We start from the raw sequence: 16,392 nt of genomic DNA on the forward strand, positions 1-16,392 counted from the left end.
TCACTAGTTTAAAATTCACTTGATTTTAAATAGGCATTTCAGTTTAGATGGTGTTAAATTTAAAAAGTAAGAAGACGGGACTGGAGAAATGGTTCAGTGGTTAAGAGAACTTTTTGCTGCAGCAGCTGCCTATATCCCTGAAAACCTGTTGCTGGAGCAACCAGGCGAGATTCCCCAAGCCTCAAACCCTTTTCCCCTGGGTCCCCTCATGAGCCCAATAGCCCTGAGGTCTGCCCTGTTCATCTTCTAGTTCACACCTTTCACTACAATCCCAGAGGCCTGCAGCCACTGGGGGCTACCAGGTGAGACCCTCTTAAACCCCACCTCCCAATTTCCTGCAGCTTTTTCTGTAATCCCAGAGGCCTGCTGACATCAGGGACTACCAGGCCTCCAAACACAAGGAACAGCCAATGGCTAGAGGACAGCATAAGAAAACAATCAACAAAAGCCAGGGCTGTAGGGCACCTCCAGAGCACAACTATCCCACTACAGCAAGCCCTGGATATCCTAACACAACTGAAGCAAAAGAAAATGACTTTAAAATCTAATCTTATGAAGATGAGAGAGGCCTTTAAAGAGGAAATGAGTAAATCCCTTAAAGAAATAAAGGAAAATACATTCAAACAGGGGAAGAAAATGAATAAAATGGTTTAAAACTGAAAACAGAAATAGGAGCAATAAAGAAAACACAAGCTGAGGCAATCCTGAAGATGGGCAACCTAGGAAAGAGAACAGGAACTACAGACTCAGGCATCACCAACAGAAAATAAGAGATGGAAGAGAGAATCTCGGGCTTAGAAGATATGGAAAATTCAAAAACTAAAATGTTTCTAACATAAAATATCCAAGAAATTTGGGACACTATGAAAAGACCAAACCTAAGAATCATAGGAATAGAAGAAGGCTCCCAATTAAAAGGCCCAGAAAATATCTTCAGCAAAATCATAGAAGAACATTTCTCTAACTTAAAGAAAGAGATGCTTATAAACATACAAGAAGCTTACAGAACCCCAAATAGATTGGACCAGAAAAGAAAATCCTCCTGCCACATAATAATCAAAACAGCAAATGTACAGAACAAAGGAAAAATATTAAAAGTCACAAGGGATAAAGGCCAAGACTAGGCATTTTCCCTCATATGAAGCATGGATGAGGTGTCCCCAGTAGGAGGATAAAAGTCCCTAAAGCAGGCAAAAGTGTCAGGAACAGTCCCTGCTCCCTCTGTTAGGAGTCCACAGAAACATAAGCTACATAACTATAACATATATGCAGGGGGCCTAGGTTAGGCCTATGCAAGCTTGCTATCAGTTCAGGCTCAGTGAGCCCTATGAATCCAGCTTTGTGGATTCTGTGGGTTTTCTTATGGTGGTCTTCACTCTCTCTGACTCCTACAGTCCTTCCTCCTCCTCTTCCACAGAATTCACTTGAGTTCTGCCTAATGTTTGTCTCTAGGGTCTCAGCATCTGTTTCCATCGGTTGCTGGATGAAGCCTCTCTGATGGTGATTACGCCAGGCTCCTGTCTATGGGGATGGTAGAATATCATTAGGAATAATTCCCTTACTTTTTTTTTCTGACAAGTTTTGGTTCTGTCCTAGGTCCCTGGGCCATCCAGCTTCTGGTTTCTGATCCTCCAGGCAGTCTTGGGGTGGGCTTCTCCTCATGGCATGGGTCTCAAGCTGGACTGATTATTGTTTAGCCACTCCCACAGTGTTGTGCCACCTTCACCCCAGTACATCATGCTGGCAGGACAAATTGTAGGTTGAAGGTTTTGTAGCTGGGTTGATGACCCTATTCTTCCATTAGAAGTCTTGCATGGTTATAGGAAATAGCTGGTTCAGGCTCTGTATGCCCCATGACTAGGAGTTTTAGCTAGGGTCACCCTAATAGTTTCCTGGGAGTTCCCATTGCTCTAGGTTTCTACTCTCCTGCCCCTGAATTGCATTTCAATTTCAGTTGTCTCCCAATACTCTTCCCCCATAACGCTCCCAACCTGATCGCTTCTGTTCCTATCTCCACCCACTACCAGACTATGTGAAATATATATTATATTTCTCCTTCCCAGGGAGAGCTATGCATCCCCCATTGAGCCTTACTTGTTATGTATTTTCTCTAGGTCTGGGGATTGTGGTATCATTATCCTTTAGAGTTAATATCCACTTATAAGTGAGTGCATAGTATGTTTGTATTTCTGGGTCTGGGTTACCTCACTCAGGATGATATTTTCTAGTTCCATCAATTTGCCTAAAATTTTCATGATGTTATTGTTTTTACTAGCTGAGTAATGAACCCCCAGTGATTGTTGGGGGGAGGGTGGTAATGGGGGGAGGATGGGGAGGGGAAGCCCATATAGAAGAGGAGGGGAAGGGGTTAGGGGGATGTTGGCCTGGAAACCAGGAAGGGGAATAACAATTGAAATGTAAATAAGAAATACTCAAGTTAATAAAGATAAAAAAATTGAGTAATACTTCATTGTGTAAATGAACCACATTTTCGTTATCCAGTCTTTGCTTGGGGACATATAGATTGATTCCAGTTTCAGGCCATTATGAATAAAGGTTATATGAACATAGTTTAGCAAGTGTTCTTGTGGTAGGATGGAGCATCTTCCTGGGTATATGTGCAGGAGTGGTCTTGAAGTAGATCTGTACCCAGTTTTCTGAGAAACCACCATAATGACTTCCACCATATTGGCCGTACAAGTTTGCCCTCCCACCAGCAGTGGAGGAGTGCTGTTCTTGTTCCACATCCTCTCCTGTATGTGCTGTCCCTAATGTTTTTGATTTTAGCCATCTGAGAGTTGTAAGATGTAATCTCAGAGTTGTTTTGATTTGCATTTCCCTCATGGCTAAGAATGTTGAACATTTCTTCAAGTGCTTCTCAGCCATTTTGAGATTCCTTTGTTGAGAATTCTCTGTTTAGGTCTGTACCTCACTGTTTTACTGGATTATTATTTTTTAATATCTAGTTTCTTGAGTTTGATGTTGGCTTGCTGTATATTGACTGTATTATGTGTAAGTATACATCTTGTATCACTGTTCTCTCCAAAGCTTTTATCATGAAGGGGTGTTGGATTTTTGTCAAAGACTTTTGCAGCATCTGAGATGATCATTTTTTAAAAATTTTTGTCTTCTTTTCAGTCTGTTAATATGGTAGATTACATGGACAAATTCTTGTGTGTAGAGTCATCCCTACACATCTGGGATGGAGCTTACTTGGTCATATTGAATAATCTTTTTGATGCATTGTTGGATTTGTTTTGAAATATTTTATTCAGTATCAATCAGAATATTTTGCATCAATGTTCATGAAAAAAGATTGGTCTGTAATTCTCTTTCTTTGTGGAGTCTTCATGTGGTTTGTGTATCAGGGTGACTGTGGCCTCATAAAATGAATCTGGCAATGTTCCTTCTCTTTCTATTTTGTGAAATAATTTGAGGAGTATTAGTATTATTTCTTCTTTATAAGTCTGGTAGAATTGTGCCTTAAAATTCTCTGGCCCTTGGCTACTTTTGTTTGGGAGACTTTTAATGACTGCTTCTATTTCCTTAGAGGTGATAGGTCTATTTAAAATTGTTTATCTGATCTTGATTTAACCTTGGTAAGTGGTATCTATCTATCAAGAGAATTGTAAGTTTCTTTTATTTTCCAATTTTGAGGAATACAGATTAGTTTGGATAAGGGTTTGCCTGTCATGTTGACTTTCTCAAAGAACCAACTTTATTTCATTGATTCTTTGTATCATTCTTTTTGTTTTATTTTGTTGATTTCGTCCCTGAGTTTGATTATTTTCTGACCTTCACTCCTCTTGGTGCATTTGCTTCTTTTTGTTTTAGAGATCTCAGATCTGTTTGAGTTAAAAATGACTGTTAGCTCTATTATTTCTCTGTTTAATTTTTGTTTGTAATTGACCTATATATTAGAGTATTGAATCCTCCCACTCTTAAAAATTCAATGTGTGATTTAAACTTTAGTAATGTTTCTTTTGTAAATGTGGGTGTCCTTGCACTTGGGACTCAGGTATTCAGAATAGAGGTGTTATTTTGATGGATTTTTTTTCTTTTGATGAGATTTTCCTCCCCATCTCTTTTGATTAATTTTGGTTTAAAGTCTATTTTGTTAGATATTAGAATGACTACACTGGCTTGCTTCTTAGTTTGTTTGAAAATCTTATCTATCACTTAACTCTTAGGTAATGTTTATCATTGATGTTAAGATGTATTTATTATATTCAGGAAGAAGATGGATCCTGTATTCATGTTTGTTCTGTTAGCTTGTGTCTTTTTATTGGGAAATTGAGTCCATTGAAATTGAGAGATATCAATGACCAAACAATTGTTAATTACTGTTATTTTAGTATAGTTTTTGTTGGTTTTGTGTGTGTGTGTGTGTCTGTGTGTGTCTGTGTCTGTGTCTGTGTGTCTGTGTGTGTGTTTCCCTTCTTTTAGTTTTGATGGTGTGAGATTATTGTGTTTTCTTGGCTGTAGTTAACCTTCTTGGGTTGGAGTTTTCCTTCTAGTACCTTCTATGGGGCTGGATTTGTGGACTGATATTGTTTAAATTTGGCTTTGTCATGGAATATGTTGTTTTCTCCTTCTATGATGATTGATACTTTTGCTGGATACACTAGTATGCACTGGAATCTGTGGTCACTTATAGTCTGCAAGACTCTAAGTGTCTGACCAGGCCTTTGTGGTTTAGCATTTTCATTGAGAAGTTGGGTATAATTCTAATAGGTCTGCCTTCATATTACTTCCTCTTTTCCCACTTATAACTTTAATATTCTTTCATTGTTCGGAATATTTAGTGTTTTGATTATTATGTGGTGAGGGGACTTCTTTTTCTGGTCTCATCTATTTGGTGTTTTTATAAGCCTTTTGTACTTTTATAGGCATATCCTTCTTTAGGTTATGAAACTTTCTTCTATTTTTTTGATGAAAATATGTATGTAGTCCATCATTGTGGAAACTCATGACAGGAATTGATTGGGAGACCACATAGGAGTTCTGCTTACTGACTTTCTCCTCATGGCTTGCACATTAGTGTGGTTTCTTATACAACCCACTACTACCTGCCAAGTGGTGGTACCATCCACAGTGAGTTGGGCTCTCCCACATCTGGACGTGCCTCAAGATTTGCAGGCCTGCCAGTCTGACAAAGGTATTTTCTCAATTGAAATTCTCTCTCCCCAAATGACTATGGCTTGTGTTATGTTGATAAAAAACTAACCAGCACAGTAACTTGGCTGCTTTTATTAAAGGACAGCCCACAACACTGCCTATCTCCTGGGATTGGGGAAAACATCAAAAATTGAAGGAGCAAAGCCTGTGGTATCACGTATATGACATACTTTGTGAGTCTCTGTCCCGTTGTCCAATATTTGTGCTTATGTTCTTTCCATAGGTGGTGTTTTCTTCTGTGAGAGCTGAATAAAGATGATCTGGCACCCAGCTGGTTGCTATTGTTACAATCTAAAAGTAGAAGCCTGAGGGGGAAGACTTATTTCATTCGCTTTGTAGACTAATTGATACCAGTTCCCTGATTTCAAACAGGCAAATCCTGTTGTTCAATAAACATGGGAAACTCCCAGCTTTCCTGAACGATCTCGGCAGTGTGCAGAGAACATGCAACATAATTCTGTACTTTTATCTTTTCACCATGTTTGCTGTCTGTTACATGATGCCAATTTTGATATTGGATGCACTTGGAACTTAATTCATTGACTTACTATTTGGTGTGTCTCAATGTTTGGGAGGTACAGGCTCAAAGAAGACTGGAGTCTCTGGTGCAGCAGAAAGGAGCTGTCCACAAGGTGGCAGAGCATTTCCACTCCTGCAAACTCACAAAGGGCTTTTTTTTTTTTTTTTTTTTTTTTTTTTTGTTGCTTTCTGTAAGAGCAGCCTGCAGACAGTCAGCAGCAGCCTTCTGTGCAGATGGCTGAAGAAGCCTCAGTGTTGTGGAGGACAGAGGAAGTGAGCTGATCACAGAAGCATCCTGTCTGGCTGGAGGCCACAGTCCGGAGGGAGAGCAATGAAGACACTGACTGGGTCTTTGTTCCTGTTCTTCTGGCTGCAGCTGAACTGTGAGTGAGAGCTTTGGGGGAACAAGGTGTTTGTCAGTGTTCATTATCAGTCTGTGGAGAAGACTGGCCTCCTCAAAATTGCCTGAAATCACTGTAGGAAGGAAAGCAATGTCTGGAGAATGGCGGCCTCATGGTCTCCTGCTCTTTCCTTTTGCACAGGTGTGAGCAGAGGGGAGCAGGTGGAGCAGCGCCCGTCTCACCTGAGTGTCCTGGAGGGAGACAGTGCCGCTATCGTCTGCACCTACACAGACAGTAACAATGATTATTTCTTTTGGTACAAACAAGAGTTTGGGGCAGGTCTCCAGTTGCTTATGAGTGTTCTTTCAAATGTGAATAGAAAAGAAGAACAAGGACTCACTGTCCTACTGAACAAGAAAGACAAACATCTATCACTGAACATCACAGCTGCCCATCTTGGGGACTCAGCCATGTACTTCTGTGCAGTCAGTGCACAGTGCTCCCCAGGCACCTGCTGCCTGCACACAAATCCTGCACGGGGATAAGAGGAAGCAACTTTAAAAAGTGTTTGAAATAGATTATGTTTAGTTATGTTAGTATATGAATATTCTAAAGTACCTTGAAAGTTAGCCTCAATTGTACCTGGGAACATTTTGAAGGAACTTTATACTGAGAATTTCTCTTATAAAATACAAACTTTTATTATTTTATATGTATGAGTATTTTGACTGCATATGTCTGTCACTTGTGTGCCTACTGCTGGCTGAGGCCAGAATGGGGCATAGGATTCGTTGGAAATGGAGTTACAGATAGTTGTAAGATGCTGGGTCTCCTGGAAGAGCAGCCAATACTCATAACCCTTAGCCATCTTTTTTCTTTGACATTTTTTCTCTTATTAGATATTTTTAATTTAAATTTTAAATGTTATACCATTTCCAGGTTTCCCCTCCAGAAATACACTACCTCTCCCCCTCCCCTTACTTCTATGAGGGTGCTCCCTCACCCACACACCCACTCCTTCCCACCTTCCCACCTTGACATTCCCATACACTGGGGCATCAAGCCTAGACAGGACCAAGGGTCTCTCCTCCCACTGATGCCCGACAAGGTCATCCTCTGCTACATATGCAGATGGAGCCATGGGTCCATCTCTGTGTACTCTTGGGATTGTGGTTCAGTTCCTAGAAGTTCTGGGGAGTCTGGTTGGCTGATATTGTTTTTCTTATGGGGTTGCAAACCTCTTCGGCTCCTACAGTATTTTTTATAACTCCTCCATTGATGTCCCTGTGCTCAGTCCAACAGTTGGCTGCGAGCATCTGCCTCTGTATTTGTTCTGCTCTGGCAGAGCCTCTCAGCAGACAGCTATATCAGGCTCCTGTCAGTATGCACTTCTTGGCATTCACAATATTGTCTGGTTTTGGTATCTGTATATGGGCTGGATCCCCATGGGACAGGCTCTGAATGCCCTTTCCTTCAGTCACTGCTCCAAACTTTGTCTCTGTATTTCCTCCTGTGATTATTTTTGTTCCCTCTTCCTAAGAAGGTCTGAAGCATCGGCACTTTGGTCTTCCTTCTTCTTGAGCCTCATGTGGTTTGTGAATTGTATCTTGAGTATTCCGAGCTTTTGGGCTAATATGCACTTATCAGTGAGTGTATATCATGTGTGTTCTTTTGTGATTGGGTTACCTCACTCAGGATGATTTTTTTCTAGTTCCATCCATTTACCTAAGAATTTCATGAAGTCACTGTTTTTAATAGCTGAGTAATATTCCATTGTGTAGATGTACCACATTTTCTGTATCCATTCCTCTGTTGAAGGGCATCTGGGTTCTTTTCAGCTTCTGGCTATTATAAATAAGGCTGCTATGAACATAGTGGAGCACGTGTCTTTTTTATATGTTGGGGCACCTTTTGGGTATATGCCCAAGAGAGGTATAGCTGGGTCCTCAGGTAGTACTGTGTTCAATTTTCTGAGGCCTGCCAGACTGATTTCCAGAGTGATTGTACCAGCTTGCAATCACACCAACAGTAGAGGAGTCTTCCTTTTCTCCACATCCTCGCCAGCATCTGCTGTCACTCGAGTTATTGATCTTAGCCATTCTGACTGCTGTGAGGTGAGATCTTAGAGTTGTTCTGATTTGCATTTTCCTGATCACTAAAGATATTGAACATTTCTTTAGGTACTTCTCAGTCATTCGATATTCCTCAGTTGAGAATTCTTTGTTTAGGTCTGTACCCCATTTTTTAAAAAGGTTATTGGGTTTTCTGGAGTCTAACTTCTTGAATTTTGTTCCCTTTTTATTGGATATTTTTATTTACATTTTAAATATTATTCCTTTTTCCAGTTTCCCCTCCATAACTCCCCTATCCCATCCCCCTTCCCTTCTTCTATAAGGGTGTTCCTCCTACCCACGCCCCTTTTCCTTTCTCTCCTCCCTGACATTCCCATAGCTTTGGCAGGACCAAGGTCTTCCCCTTCCCATTGGTGACCAACAAGGTCATCCTCTGCTACATATGCAGCTGGAGCCATGGGTCTGTCCATGTGTAGTTTTTGGGTAGCTCTGGTTGGTTGGAATTGTTGTTCTTATGGGGTTGCAAGTCCCTTCAGCTTCTTCCGTCCTTTCTCTAACTCCTCCAACAGGACTCCATTATCAGTTCAATGTTTTGCTGCTAGCATTCACCTCTGTATTGGCACGCTTTGGCTGAGCATCTCAGGAGACAGCTATATCAGGCTCCCATCAGCACGCACTTCTTGGCTTCATCAATATTGTCTAGTTTTGGTGGCTGTATATATATATGGGCTGGATTGCCAGGTAGGGCAGGCTCTGCTCCAAACTTTGTCTCCATATTTCCTCCTATGAATATTTTGTTCTCCCTTTTAAGAAGGACTGAAGCATCTGCACTTTGGTCATCCTTCTTCTTGAGCTTCATGTGTTCTGTGGATTGTATCTTGGGTAATTTGAGCTTTTGGGCTAATATACACTTATTGGTAAGTGCATACCATGTGTGTTTTTCTGTGATTGGTTACCTCACTCAGGATGATATTTTCTGTTTCCATTCATTTGCCTATGAATTTCATGAAGTCATTGTTTTTGATAGCTGAGTAGTACTCCATTGTGTAGATGTACCACTGGTACAACCTTTCTGGAAATCAGTCTGGAGGTTCCTCAGAAAATTGGGTATTGCACTACCTGAGGACCCAGCTATACCTCTCTTGGGCATATACCCAAAAGAAGCTCTAACATACAACAGACACATGCTCCACTATGTTCATAGCAGCCTTATTTATAATAGCCAGAAGCTGGAAAGAACCCAGATGCCCTTCAACAGAGGAATGGATACAGAAAAGTTGGTGCATCTACACAATGGAGTACTACTCAGCTATCAAAAACAATGACTTCATGAAATTCATAGGCAAATAAATGGAGCTAGAAAATAACATCCTGAGTGAGGTAACCCAATCACAGAAAAATGCACATGGTATGCACTCATTGATAAGTGGATACTAGCCCAAATGCTCGAATTACCCAAGATGCACAGAACACATGAAACTCAAGGATGACCAAAATGTGGATGCTTCACTCCTTCTTTAAAAGGGGAACAAGAATACCCTTGGGAGGGGATAGGGAGGCAAAGTTTAGAACAGAGACTGAAGGAACGGCCATTCAGAACCTGCCTCACATGTACATACAAACTAGATAAGATGGATGATGTAAAGAGGTGCAGGCTGACAGGAACCGAACGTAGATCTCTCCTGAGAGGCATAGCCAGAATATGGCAAATGCATAGGCAAATGCCAGCAACAAACCACTAACCTGAGAACAGGACCCCCGTTGAAGGAATCAGAGAAAGGACTGAAAGAGCTGAAGGGGCTTGAGACCCCATATGAACAACAATGCCAACAGCCAGAGCTTCTAGGGACGAAGCCACTACCCAAAAACTAAACATGGACTGGCCCTGGGCTCCAAATTCATAGGTAGCAATATATAGCCTAGTAAGGGTACCAGTGGAAGGGGAAGCCCTTGGTCCTGCCAAGGCTGGACCCTCAGTGAATGGGATTGTTGAGGGGAGGCTGGTAATGGGGGAAGAATGGGGAGGGGAGCACCCATGTTGAAGGGGAGGGGGCTAGGGGGATGTTGGCCTGGAAACCAGGAAAGGTAATAACATTTGAAATATAAATAAGCAATACCCATTTAATAAAGATGGAAAAAATATGCAAAATGCAGAGGATGGAAGTCCCATGGTAAAGCCCATGCAGAAAAGATACAAACTAAAATAAAACAACTAAATAATTGAAACACAAACCATAAATAAAACATAAGAAAAGAAATAAAAAGAAACAGAAGGAACTATAATCTTAGCATTTCTTGAGATACTGAGATGAATGAATGTTGAGATGAATGTTGTTTGTTCTTTCCCTTGATTGCCTTTTGTAGAAGTCTCTTCAGGTACAAAGAAGGCAGCAAGACTCAAGAACTCAAAGAATTTAAGACCCTATGTGGTTCCTGTTCAAAGGAGTTTCTGTGGAACTACACAAAGACCTTTAAAAAAAATTCAGTCCCTCTTGAACATTGCCAACATTTCACTGAAAGAAGAAAGTTAGGTTTCATCATCACCATCATCATCATCATCACCACCACCACCACCACCACCACCATCATCATCATCGTCATGATAATAATAATAAAATAATAATAATAATAATAATAATAATAATAATATGATCAACTAATGGCTTGACTAAAGATACCCATGTCCCAGTGCTACATTAAAGATTCTTGGATGAGACAAATACCCCCATCTGGCCCATTGGGCACCACTGCAAGGAGAGATCAGATGATGGAGAGAAGGGAGTGACTGAAGAAGAGAGTGATGTGTACCCTTGGAGGACAGAACTGGAGAAATGACAGGGGTAACTGGAGAGAGATAAAGGGCTGAGGTTGATGGTGGGGTTGCCCAGTGGGGTTTACAGGATAGTATGTAGCAACCTGAAGCTTAAGCAAATGCAGACTCAGCCCTAGAACAAGCTTCCCTGATAGAGGCTCACCCTAGATCTGGGCAGTGATAGACATCTGAGATGAGGAATGGCCCACTTTTTAGATTAGACCTCTTTGAAGAACCACCATGTACCATGATGTGACTGAGGACCCTGTGTGGGTCAGTAGTCCTGATGTGACCAGAGTTAATGTTTGAGGACCATGTTGTCATCTGCCAATATGCAGATGTTCATGGGTTGTGCTGTGGCCCGATTCCATGTTGATATTCATTGGCTGTGCTGCCCCAGGGTGCTGTTCTTATCTGGGTGGTCTGTGCTGCCACCTGGGGCCATGGGGATGTTCAGGCCCAAGCTACTGCTCAGGGCTATGTCACTTTTCTACCAATTCTTACCAGGTCTACCCCTCCTTCTTACTCCTCCAGCTTCTCTTTCTTTGATTTTGGAGAAAAAGAGAACCTTTAAGTACAGTGTGTGCTGTCCATACCTCTTAGACATGACCTTCATTCAAGTGCTGTTGAAGCCATAACTGGGTCCATAACTGAAAAGAAAACAGATTGACCTTCTCTTGGTTGCTATCAGATGCCAGTATCTCCTTAGTTAGGGGCAGAACTGCCCAAATCCCCCAACCCCACTGGAAGTTTGTGTAGCTTGATGCCATTCCAACTGCTTTGAGTTCATGTAAATTACTTTTCCTTGTAATTGAAGATTCGATGATAAAATGTATAAATAAAGATTCTGATTACATACAAATTATGATGGTTTGAATGAAAGTTGCCCCCATAGGCTCATATATCTGCATGCTTTACTCCTCATTGATAAACTGTTTGGGAAACATTGGAAGGTGTGTAGATTTGTTGGATGAAGTGTTGAGCGTATGTCACTGGCTTTGAGGTTTACAAAGCCCACAGCAGGCCCAGTGTCTCTTTCTCTGCCTGATGCTTACTGATGAGGATGGAAAAACTTCCTTGGCGCCACACAGCTTGCTGCCATGTTCCTGGTCATGGTGATAATGAACCAATGCTCTAAATCTCTAGGCAAGTCCCAATTTAAATTTCTTTTATAAGTTGCTTTGGTTTTGGTATCTCTTCACAGCCATAAACAGTAACTAAGACACAAATAATAAAGCCACTTTTACTTTATCAGATATCCACAACTTACAAAAATGAAGTTTGAGAAAGTACTTAATTGCTACCATGTAAGTTCACTGCTGTAAAAGTTAATGCTTAGAACAAAAGACTTATGCAAAACTCAGGTGTATTGAGTAGATAATTCATTTCAGAAAAATTGTTCCTCTGCAATCATCAAACCTAGATTTAATAAAGCATGTGTCTGCAACTAATTCACTAGATGTTTCTGCTGATATCCTTGCAGTGCACAACACAGTGGTCAGAGCTCAGGTGTCAGCTTTGTCCTTTCTCAAATTCAGAAACCGTCAAAAATTGGGTTTAAAGTTTTACATTTCTAAAAAGCATCTGACATCATCCAGTTGTACAACTTGTAAAGAAAGTTGCTAGAGGATAACTTTATACACGAGTGAATAGCTGTACAGGGTTAAGCAGAACAGTCAAAGGATTAACACATCATTGCATCAAATCCCAAGATACATTAGCAGAGCAATGCCACTTACTTTTTATTACATTTTAAAATTATTTTTGAATTTTATACAATATATTTGATTCTAGTCTTTATTTTCCCTCGTGTCCTCCCAGGTCCTCTCCACCTCATGCTCAACTAACCCTTAAAACCAAAACAATCAAGAAGACAAAACAACCCCCAAAGACAAAACCCACTAAAGCATATAACAGCAATAGCACACACAAAAATATGCCTGTTGGCTTAGTAATTCTGAACTTGAAGCCTGCCCTTGAATGTGGGGATATCCCTGTTGTCACTCCACTGGAGAAAACTGATTTTCCTCTCCCATTAGATATTAGTGCAGAAGGCTTCTCCATTAGGGGTGAGACTTTCTGTGCACTTTTCCTTCTCTATGCTAGGATTTTGTATGGCTTCAGTTTTTTTAGGTCTTGTGCACGACATTACAGTCTCTGAGAGTCCATATGTAGATCAGCAGTGTCTTCAGAGACTATTTCCTTGTCTTCAGAGACAAGGGAGAAGTTGTAAGAACTGAAATGAACTCACACTGGTCCTGGTAGTGCTGGCCTCTGGTGTCAGCACTTGGGATATTGAAGCAGGGCAATCCTAAGTCAGAGGCCAGCCTAGGTGTCATAACAATATTTGTGCTCATTTAATGAGATGGAATGTACTAGCTTCTTCAAAAGCAAGTAAAAGCCATGCAGAAGGGTTCTGCAGCACACTAACTTGATGCTATCTGAGTGTGTTCTCACCTTGTCCAGTTTTTCTGCAATGTTCTCTATAGGGCTTGTGCTGCTCATGTATTGGCTGGACCTAGGCACACCATGGCCAGTTGTTCTCTGCAGCATGACTAGTAGTGTTTTTCCTTTATGATCTCCTGCTGCTGTGAAAAGGACCTTTACAGAGGAGGTACCCTATGTGAACATAAAGGTAAGTCTTTAGGATGTTGTTAGGGCTTATACTGGCTTAGGAAAATGGCAGTGCAAGATTCTTATTTAGAGTTCATGACCTCTTTAGCCTTGGATAACCAAGTTGACAATAGCAGGCATGAATTTCTTCACATTGAGTTGGATAAAAGTCCAATTCAATGGTTGTCGGTTGCCTCCAAGATATAAGTGCCACAATTGAAGATTTGGGTTGCTGGTCATTGTTGTGGTTTATAGGTGTGACAGTTGGATGGGACTACTGACTGCTTTTTGCCCTTGGAAGTTTTTTTTTTAATATCTTTGGATACTATGAGAACTAAAACTCAGGAAAGAGATTTCTAGATCTGTTGTATCCTATTCCTCCAAGTCCTTTGTCCAAAGTGTATAGTAAGTGCTGGAGTTCATCTCTGGCAGGTCCTATCATCAAGTAGCACCCCTCTGTCATAAGACTTTTAAAGTTTCAGATAGAGTCATGCTCGTTGTATCATGCAACCTGATACATATCCATTATTCCTGATTAAACCATCTTTCCAAGAACCATTTTTTAAGTCTCTATGATCAAATACAGCTTCCTCATTTTAACCCTTTGTTGCTCAGACCTAGGTTCCTCAGAACAGTTATGCAAGCAGGACCCACTCCTCTCCAGAACAGCCAGAGGTTTACTCAGTGTGACTGTAGCTGTTTCTCTAGGGACATGATTACATGATACCCAGGATTAATGGTCACGTCTGGAGGATTGATAGAGGTAGAGAGAGCAGAGGAGGGTTTTACCCATTAAAAGACTACTGAGAAAAGTAGAATCATCCACAGGGCTTTAAGATAATTTGACTTATTTTCTTATTTCTATTCATTTAATTTTCTTCTTTTCTCTTATTGCACTAGCTTGTAGGCTTGGATTTTTCAAAATCTACTTTAGTTATTGTTCTTTAATGTTTTAACCTCCCTTCTAGCCCAGTACCCACCAGAGGTAGGGGAAAAGAAAGGTTAATAGGAAACATGGGTTGTAGACCTGTTTACAAATAGTTCTTTGGGGTTTAATTACAATCTTTTTTGTCAGCAGTCCAGTCCACTAGTAAAACATCAATCAACAGTGGCAGCCCAGTCAAATGGGCAAACACTAAACACAAATCAGTAGCAGTGGCTAGATCCAGAAGAAACTGCAAGGCTCTGCAAATCAGCATGGAAGCAGCCAGAGGCAGCCAGAATACCACCAGAAGTTCTTTGGTGCATTTTTCTCTATGAAGTCACAAGTGATGATTAGCGAAGAAAGCAAGAGTGTCATCAGCGAAGACCAGTGACAGCAAGGCCCAATGATGACCAGCAAAGCATATACTCTTTTCAAACATCACATGCTCTGTCAAGCATCCATTCCAGCAAAACATCCTATGCCCTTTCACCAGGCAACTTCAAGGAAAATACCACATGTCTGTTTTTAGCAAAACATCCTCTCATAAGACAGTTTCCAGAAAAATATTACATGACAGAACTGAGTCTCCAAAGAAACCAGAAATCCCTACTTCACTAGCTAGTGTTTCAAGCACTGTTTTGAAAATAAGTGGTGACAGTGGGCAGTCTTAACTCATTCCTGATTTTAATGAACTACTTTGAGTTTTCTCCATTTAAGAATCTGTTGGTCAAAATATATATAGCTGTTATTTTTATTAAGGTATGGTTCCTCAGTCCTACTTTCTCAGGACTTTGATCATGAAAGTTTATTAGATTTTATCAAAGAATCTTTTCAATATCTGTTGGTATGATCATGATTATGAGGGATATTGGCCTGCAAATCTATGTCTTTGTTTAGCCTTTCCCTGGTTTTCGTATTAGAGTAATGCTGGATTTAAATAAGGAGTTTAGAAGTGTTTCTTCTGTTTTTATTTTCTGAGTCATTTGAGACGTTTAGGATTTTTGTTTTTGTTTTTTTTATATTTTTATTTTTTGGAAATCTGGTAGAATTCTATACTAAATCCATCTGGGCCTGAATTTATTTTTGTTGGAAGACTTAATCACTGTTTCAATCTCCTTAATTAGTTTTGGTCTGTTTAAGTTAATGTATTTTTTTAAGGATTTATTTATTATTTATTATATATAAGTACATTGTAGCTGTTCAGACCAGAAGAGGGCATCAGATCTCATTACAGATGGTTGTGAGCCACCATGTGGTTGCTGGGATTTGAACTCAGGTCCTCTGGAAGAGCATTCAGTGCTCTTAACCACTGAGCCATCTCTCCAGCCCAAGTTAATGTATTTTTGATTTAACTTTAATTGTTTGTATGAATTTCCTTTATGTTTTTCAGTTTTATGCAGTACAGGGTTTTTTTTTCTTTCTTTCTTTCTTTTTTTTTTTTTTTTTTTTTTTTTTTTGGAGCTGGAGACCGAACCCAGGGCCTTGCGCTTGCTAGGCAAGCGCTCTACCACTGAGCTAAATCCCCAACCCGGCAGTAAAGGTTTTTAAAGTATTCTCTTACAACATTCTGAATTTCTTTGGTGTCTGCTTATCTCTGACTCTGTTAGTGAGTGTCATATCTCTTTCTCTTGATTAATTGGACCAAAGTTCTGCTAATCTTTACATTCTGGAATGACCAACTCTTCAATTTATTATTTTTTGTTTTTTTAATTCTACTTCATTGATTTCTGCTTTGATTTTTGTTACTTTGTCCCATCTATTGGATTTTGTGTTTCATTTGTTCTTATTTTTCCAAAGTTTTGAATTGTATCTTTAAATCATTTATTTGTATTTTCAGATTTCTATTTAAAATGTAACTACTTAGAACCAAAAAGCCTTATTCTAGTCTGCTTTTATTGAGTCTCAGAAGGGTGTGTGTGTGTGTGTGTGTGT

This window comes from Rattus norvegicus, chromosome 15 (genome assembly GCF_036323735.1).
Source record: "Rattus norvegicus strain BN/NHsdMcwi chromosome 15, GRCr8, whole genome shotgun sequence".
Classification (NCBI taxonomy): domain Eukaryota; kingdom Metazoa; phylum Chordata; class Mammalia; order Rodentia; family Muridae; genus Rattus; species Rattus norvegicus.